This window comes from Colobus angolensis, unplaced genomic scaffold (genome assembly GCF_000951035.1).
Source record: "Colobus angolensis palliatus isolate OR3802 unplaced genomic scaffold, Cang.pa_1.0 Scaffold382, whole genome shotgun sequence".
In the NCBI taxonomy this organism is placed as follows: Eukaryota; Metazoa; Chordata; class Mammalia; order Primates; family Cercopithecidae; genus Colobus; species Colobus angolensis.
The window spans coordinates 969,761-978,394 of record NW_012117177.1 but is presented as its reverse complement, the minus strand read 5'-3'; positions in this window follow the sequence as shown (position 1 = coordinate 978,394).

The window sequence follows — 8,634 nt, the reverse complement described above, 5'->3', positions numbered from 1 at the left end:
CCTCACCCCCCCCCACCAGCCCCGCCCAGCTCTACGAACACAATAGAGAAGAAAAAATTGTCTTTTAAGAAAATTTCCTCCAAATCCTTCTCAGTTTCAACTGCATGAAGACAAAATGCAGGCTGTCAATTCGATGAACAGATTATGATTAGGCTGGGGGAGGCTAGGATTGTAATAACTTTATAGCTATGATAATAAAGACTCAGAAGGGGGCAAGACCTATGCAAGTTCGCAGACTAGGTTAAAGAAAAGGCCAGTGTTGAAGATGTGGGTGATTTCCAAGGAGGATAATCGACTTTGAGACAAGTCAAGAACACGATCTGGGAATCAGGTAGTCAGTATTCCATCCTGAAAATGAAATGTCTTCATCAGAGAGCTTAAGCCAGGCAGGCGAGAGGCAGGGAGTGGGTTAGAGTGAAGCAGCAGGTGGCAGTGAGGGTGGAGAGGAGAAATGAAATACAGTCCTTGTCACAGAGAAAGAATTGGTAAGACAAAAATGGCTAAGCAGCAAAAACAGGGAAATACTATATAAAACCTGCCTTAGCAATAAGTTATTTCTAAAAGACTGAAGGTATTTAAATGCCCAGTGCTAGATGGGATCAGCCTAGGAAGGTTTTCTAGAACAGGTGAATCTTAAGCAGTGTCTGTCTGGGTTACGTGTCAGTCCTGTCTCCCTTCACAGCTCCCTTGACCTAGAGGCCAGCGTCCTCCCACGGATGGCCTTCAAAACAACTGGCTGGTATATAATAAGAGGGGCACCTGTTGGAAGACTCCGGAGAAGGAAGGTATGGTCTCCTGGAACTTTTCCTGTGGTTTTGCCTTGGGAGAGGAGAGAACAGGAGGGAGATGCTGAGCAGAAACTAGTACCTTCCTGTGGGGGGAAGAGAGGCAAGATTGTGTCTTACAGTTTTCTCTTCGGGCTGTGACGTTGGACATGTTACTGGCTTGGGCTCTGCTGTTAGGAAATGGGCAAGTCTTCGGCAGATGCCCCTGTGGGCCCACTGGGGGCCAAATCCTGCACAGTTTGAGGCTTGCTTAGAGTCCTAGAACTCTAGATCCTTTGCTCTTATATCAACCCCAAGGAAAAAGGATCTCTGGAAATGCTGCCCCTTGCAAAACGGTATAGTAGTAGCTTTCCAGAGCAGACCAGACAAAGGCCATGTGACTGATGGGAAAGAGTCCTAGGGCCCCTTGCCCTCCCCAGCCCTGCTCACCAGCCATAGACTATGCCTGCTTTGGAAGCTCAACTGTGGGATTGTGCCGGCAATAAACTTCTGGAAGGTCACTGTCGGAATGGCCCTGGAGGAGGGGGAGGACCAAGGGCAAGAAATCGCCGAATGTGTCTCCCCAGCTCATCAGATGGCAGGAGTGAGCCCAAACTTTGGAAGTTCAGATTTAGAGAATGAGACAAATGATCCTTCACAGCTCGAATAGATGAGACAGCTCTGTACACAGGGGACATCACTCAGACTGAGCCCTCTCACAGAGCTTCCCCTGAGTTCTCAGCAGCAGCTCTGGGGACAGCAACGCTACTGGAAAGAAAATATGTGTTCCCAATAAACTTACAGATACCAATTTATCAACCACATTCCCCTAACACACATTTCTCTTCTCCTTTCCTCCATCTCCATTGCCTTAACATTCATTCTATCGTCTCCCCAAGTCTCAATCTCTTTCTATCTCTGTTACCTGTCTCTGTCTCTGTTTCTCTCTGTGTATCTGCCTCTCTGTTTCCTTCTTTTTCTCTCTCCCCACATACCCTGTCTTCACCTTGTTCTTATGCTTGTTCTTGTGCCCAGGGCCAGAAAAGGGACCCAGCCAGGTGACTGTGTCTCACTCATCCCAGTGCCTTAAGGTTCCCAACTCCCTAGAATCTAGTGTATTCTCATTGCTCTGTACACCCCGACACTCTGCCTCAGTACCTCATCAGCAGACCTTTCCTGAGGGCTCCCTACAGACCTCATAAGGTATCTTCCCAGGTCCTCCAGAGGCCATTTTTATCTACATACCCCCACCTATTTCTGTGATTCTGCTTCCATTGGTTCTGCTGGGTGCCCTTGGGAAATATTCTCCAGAGTCCAGTTGGGCTCCTGGCACTGCCAAGGGATTCCTCAAGAGGGCACTGCCAGCCTTCTTGGTGTCAGCCTGCTGCCTGTACTGGGTGCCTGCGGGAACAATGCAGGATTGTATGAAACTCGTAAACAGTTTGTTTCATGCAATTCTGATGGTACCTCAGAGAATCTGGTCCCCCTTGATCATAGCTTGGTTTGATTGTGCAGCTTTCTTGCAAATAACTCGAAAACACTTGGATATTACCTCCACTCTCTGCTCTATGATCCCATAGTATCAGATTATTGAAGGCCACAGAACAAGTGGGTTCTCCTTGCTCCATTGTGTAGACTGAACTCTGAAACTCAGAGAAGTCCGGTGAATTTCTCCCAGGAAAAACTAGATAAGGGCTCAAGTGCCCAATCTAGTGGCCCACTTCTCCCTGAGCACAGAGAAAAGCATAAAGGGGAAGAGAGAAGGCACAGTACCAGTGAGAGCCTGGGGTCATCTGCTATCATTTGGGCTTCTAGAGCTGAGGCTTTGCTTCTCATTCCCAGGATAATGTCTTCCCAGACCAAATTTTGGAAGGCAAGTGGCTGCGTCTTACAGCTTTCCTAGCCCTGGCATAGAAGACTGGCTGGTTGGCAGGCAGGCAGTATATTATGTCCTATGTACTTGTGGCTAGAACTTTCCACACCCAACTTCATGCCCATTGGCTAGACTATGCCTTTCTGGCCAAGAGAACCGAGGGCTGAGGGCCAGAGATGTCACATACTTTGAGCTGGCAGACAGGGGTAGAGAGTGGAGGGTGATCTTCTGCCTTTCCTGAAGGTTCAAGGAACAGTGTGAGGATGGATAGGGGCAGGTCATGAGGGGTATTTGTGATGGGGAGATGCCTGTGGCTTGGGATGGAGTAAAGAGTAGCCTGGAAGCCAAAATAATCACATGAAAAAATCTCAGCTAAAGAATGCCTGAGGAGCACCACATAGCTACTAGCAATGTGAAGAAACAAGCTGTCCACAGAACCCACCTCCACCACCATAAAAACTTGGCCAACTTTTGCAGGGTTGCCCCTACAGAGAGGATGCTTGTTTGATGTGATTTCTGAGCAAAGTAGAAATAAAACTAGTATTATTTCTAGGGAACCAACGTTATTTGTTCAACTTAACTGATGGGATACCGAAACAACTTTCCCAATGGCACCTAGGAAGCAAAGACCAGAGCTATCTCTAGAGAATGCCTGTCTCCAGACTCTTATTGCTTGGAAGTTGCTTGGGAGATTGTTCTGCTGTGAAAGAATGTGAATAGAGAGCCTTTGCCCTGAGCAACAACAGCCGGGGGCCAGGGGGAGGATGGACAAGCTTCAGGCTGCTGTAGCCCAAGTTTTCAACCTTCTACACTTCTCCGGTTAAGTAGGAGGCCCCTGTTTGAAACCCAGGGCAGAGGCAAACTTCCTGCAGTTTGTGAGATCAGTGGGATTCCAAATTAGTCAGCAAAAGTCAGTGGAGATTAGAGGATATTAAGGACTTTTTGTTCTATTTCTTGGGTGTGATAATAACAAGGTGATTATGCTTTTAAAAGGGTCATTATCCACTAGATATGAATACAGAAATATTTATAGGTAAAATGTTATGATACCTGGGGTTTTCTCACTCTAGAAAATTTTAGTGTAACAAGGTTAGATGAAATAACATTGGTCAAATACTGCTAATTATTAGGAGATGCGTACATGGAGGTTTATTATACTATTTCCTCTACTTTGTGCATAATTGAACAGAAAAGAGAAGTCATCAGAATTATGCTTCAGGCTGATCCACAAGGAAAAAAAAAGTGTGGGCACAGTGGCTCACACCTATGATCCCAGCACTTTGGGAGGCCAAGACTGGTGGATTGCTTGAGTCCGGGAGTTTGAGACCAGCCTGGGAAATACAGTCAGACCCTATCTCTACAAAAAAAATTAAAAATTTGAGCTGAGCATGGTGGCACATGCCTGTGTCCCCAGCTACTTGGGAGGCTGAAGTGGGAGGATGGCTTGAGCTCAGGAGGTTGAGGTTGCAGTGAGCCATGATCCTGCCACTGCATTTCAGCCTGGGCTACAGAGGGAGGCTCTGAAAAAAAAAAAAAAGAAAGAAAGAAAGAAAGAGAGAGAGAGAGGGAGGGAGGGAGGGAAGCAAAAATATATATATTTCCAAGAGAAATCTCTGATGTTTCTGTAAGGATGCCTATAGCCTGGTAAGAGTGACAGCCTCTAGGGAAGGGAATTGGGGGTGTGGAGTGAGAGGGAGACTTTTCACTCCATGCCCTTTAGTATGGTTGGAATTTGTAATTTTATGCATTTCTGACTTATTCTATTGAAAATCTCATTTGAAAAGTCCTTCAGGGTGGGTTGAGTGACAGAAGTCTGCAGGCCCCTCAGGGTCTACTCATAATCCACTGACCTCAGGTGGATCAAGAGAGTGACGCAGTCGCCATGGCAGGTTAGCTAGCCTCCACTGTCCTCACGCAAACATCCACTCTGCCTACCCCCTTCTGCCTGTGTCTCTGAAACACTGATCTATTGTGAAATATAGGCTGCTCCTAGCCTGAGGAGAAGACTCCTAGGAACCTCTCTGGAGGCACAGCTGGATGGGGAAGAATAGTTGCTGCTCCCTGTGGGAGGGCAAGACATGAACCCTTGAAAGCCAGAGAGGTCCTCAGCCCAAGAGGCAGCCTCCCAGGAGAACAAGCCCCCTCTTTGCCCATCTACTGACCCCACAAAGACTGAGAACTACATCTGTCTCTGAAGGTCCTGGCTCTGGCAGCTGCCCAGGCCTCCTTCTTTCAAAGTCACTGCCCAGAGCAGCCTTTTAGAGATGTGATTCCACCCCCTCCAACATCATCATCATCATGATCATCATCACCATCATATGCTGTCCCTTTCAGTGAAACCAGGCCAAGCCCTTCATCTCTGGTTGCTCGACTGGTTGAAAGGTGTCACTCTGGGCTGTGGGTGACACTTCAAACCAAAGCTGGACTCCTATGGAGCAGATTTTCTAACATTGAGGTTGGAGTACCTTCCTTGGGAAACCGCCAGCAGCCAAGATGGAGAAGAAGGGGAACCTCGGTGCTCCCTGATGACAGCTGCACATTCCCAGGTAAGCACAGATTATGTTGCTGGAGCTTACAGCAAATACCCCACACAGAGACCTGCCCTGCCCCTGCCTCTTAGCTGAGGCTCGCCATCCCCGCTTCCTCCTCCCCCCTCTTGGTCAAGCGCAGGAGGAGGCCTGGGCAGCTGCTCTCCCCACCACCATGCACCCAAGTGACAGCCTATATCCTGGCACACGGAGGGAAGAGACTTGCTGCCTCCTCCTGCCTCTAAGTAGGATGGAGCAGGCTCTTTGGACCTTGGGGAGCCCCCATCCTCCAAATATTCCTTCCTGAGGAACTCTGTTGCTATGGGTTTTCTCTGTGATAGCCAGGAGTTCATGTCAGGCACTGGGACCCGGAGCTGAGGCTGTCTGCAGGCTCTGCTGAGCTGTCACCTAACTCCAGCCCCCACAGTAGGGAGGGGTTAATGCATCCTGCATCCTGGCCTGCCCTTCCCTAGGCTGTGCACACCCTGGCACTCAGAGAAAAATGGTTTCTTTTTTTAAGCACAATTAGTTCAAAACCATAAAGTCTAAGAAACGATTCCCCCTAAGGACCCTCCAAAGAGGGTTTTACATGCTCCTTAGGTTATCCTTGAAAATCCTTCAAAATTTATAAAGCACTGCAATTATTTCCACAGGCTGAATCCAGCAGTTCTTGGAAGGGTTCCAAAGGGTACAGTGGCAGCAGCTCCCTGTAGCCTCTTCTTCTTCACAGCAGAAACCTTCAAAAGAAAATCCAAACCTCACTGGATGTCCTCTCCACCCTGACTCTGAAACTAGTAGGCCTTACAAAACCTAAAAAGTTAGCACCAGGTGGCCCTAGATAGGGTCTCACCCTGCCTAGATAGGATCCCACCCTGCCTCGATAGTGTTCCACCCTGATAGGGTCCCACCCTGCCAATTCCAGGGGTCTCACCCTGCCTCAAAGTTCCCGGAATTATCAACTCCAGGAAAGTACCTCATAAGGTCCTGCTCTAACCAATTAAATCAAGACCCCTTGCTCAGGCTATAGCTAGACCCAATCACTTTACGCCTTAAGCTTTGTTTGAATTTCGCGCCATAAGCTGTGTTTGAACTTGTGTTAGCATATATAAACAGCCTGTAACAAGCAGTCGGGGTCCCAGGACCAACTTAGAGCTTGGGACCCTAGCGCGCTAGTAATAAATAACTCTCTGCTGTGAACTTCGTGTCGGTGATCCTTCGCGACGACCCCTGCCCAGGAGGGAATCGAGAGTTCGGTTCCAACAACTCTACTGCTGCTGCCTGTCCATAGAGGGTCCACTCAGTTCTTTGCTCGAGACCCCTTCCAAGGAACTGGCTTTAGAGAGAGCCACTAAACCTAAGCTACAAGCCTGAAGAGCCAATAGAGCTCTCCATTATGGGGGGCAGAAGCTGTTCAGCTGTCCTCAAATGTCCTCAAAAGGGGCGACATGGAGTTGGCTAGTGGATACCGCAGTGGAGCTGGCTGTCCCAGTGAGAGCTGAGTTTGGAGAGAATGGTTATTCCTGGGCTTCCTGGAAGTAACTATCCTCTTCCACTGATAACTTATAACTGAGCAAGAGGGAAGTTGTTAGAATTGCAGCATGAAGAATTTTAGCTAGACATCAAGTGGGCCATCCAGATGATCAGGGCTCTCTATGAGCAGTGGAATACAGTAGTTAATAACATAGACTCTAAAGTCAGGGACAACTGGGATTGATATCAGCTCCACTAAATACCAGCTCCATGACTTTGTGTAATGATTTAACTTCTCTGAGTCTTTATTTTTTCATCTCTAAAAAAGGAATAATAGCTGGGCACAGTGGCTCACACTTGTAATCCCAGCACTTTGGGATGCTGAGGCAGACGGGTCACCTAAGGTTGGGAGTTCGAGAACGGCCTGACCAACATGGAGAAACCCCGTCTCTACTAAAAATACAAAATTAGCCAGGCATGGTGGCGTATGCCTGTAATCCCAGCTACTTGGGAGGCTGAGGTGAGAGAATCACTTGAACCTAGGAGGCGGAGGTTGCGGTGAGCCAAGATCGTGCCATTGCACTCCAGCCTGGGCAACAAGAACGAAACTCCGTCCCAAAAAAAAAGAAAAAAAGAAGGAATAATAGTGGTGACTTCACAGGTTATTAAAAAGATTACACATGGCCGAATGTGGTGGCTCACGCCTGTAATCCCAGCACTTTGGGAGGCTGAGGCAGGAGGATCACTTGAGGTCGAGAGTTCAATATCAGCCTAGTCAACATGGCAAAACCCTGTCTCTACTAAAACTATAAAAATGAGCAAAGTTGGGCGGGCGTGGTGGCTCACGCCTGTAATCCCAGCACTTTGGGAGGCCGAGGCAGGCAGATCAGAAGGTCAGGAGATCGAGACCATCCTAGCTAACACGGTGAAACCTTGTCTCTACTAAAAATAAAAACAATTAGCCGGTAGTGGTGGCAGGCGCCTGTAGTCCCGGCCACCCGGGAGGCAGAGCTTGCAGTGAGCCAAGATCACACCACCGCGCTCCAGCCTGGGCGACAGAGCGAGATACCGTCTCAACAAAAAAAAAAGAAAAAAAATTAGCCAGGCATGGTGGCACACGCCTATAATTCCAGCTACTCGGGAGGCTGAGGCACAAGAATCGCTTGAACCCGGAAGGCAGAGGTTGCAGTGAGCCGAGATGGTGCCACTGCGCTCCAGCCTGGATGACACAGCGACTCTATCTCAAAAAAAAAAGATAACACAAGATACTGAACATAAAATTCTTACCATAGTGCCTATGCTCAAGTATAACAATAATAATAATAATAATAATAATCACCAAATGGGGTGACAGAGTATCTCTGCAAATGTTTGATAAGCATTTAAAAAATAGAGGCTGAACTTTAGTGGTCTCTAGAACCAACACCTTTCAGATCCAGGATTCCTATACTTCCCCTGAACTTGCCTATCTTTAAAATGGAGCCAAGGATATGTGCTTGGAAGAAATGTTGACCCTTTGAGACACACATAGCAGTTTCTCTGTGTATTTGTTGTCTTCCAACATCTCCAGCATCTCTGGGTATGTCCATCACTAGGGTGACCAATCATCAATCATCCCGGTTTGCCAGGAACAAAGAGATCCCAAGATGTGGGACTTTCAGTGCTAAAAATGGGTACGGCCTGAGAAAACCAGAACAAGTTGGTCAGCCTACACCAGCACTGGAACACTGCCTTAAGCATTGTGCTTGAAGCAGTTGCCTCAAGGGCTGCCAACAACAAAAGCAGGTGTTAGGTTCCCCTTGCTGAAACCACTAAATGGGAAATCCCAAAAGCCGCTGATACCTCTGCTCTTTGAAATATCATGCCCAGGCAAGTAGGGTTGTCAGATAAAATACATGATGCTCAACTCAATTAAATTTGACTTTCAGATAAACAATGAATAATCATTTAACTATATCCGAAATACTGGATGGGTCATACTTATACTGAGAAATTGCTC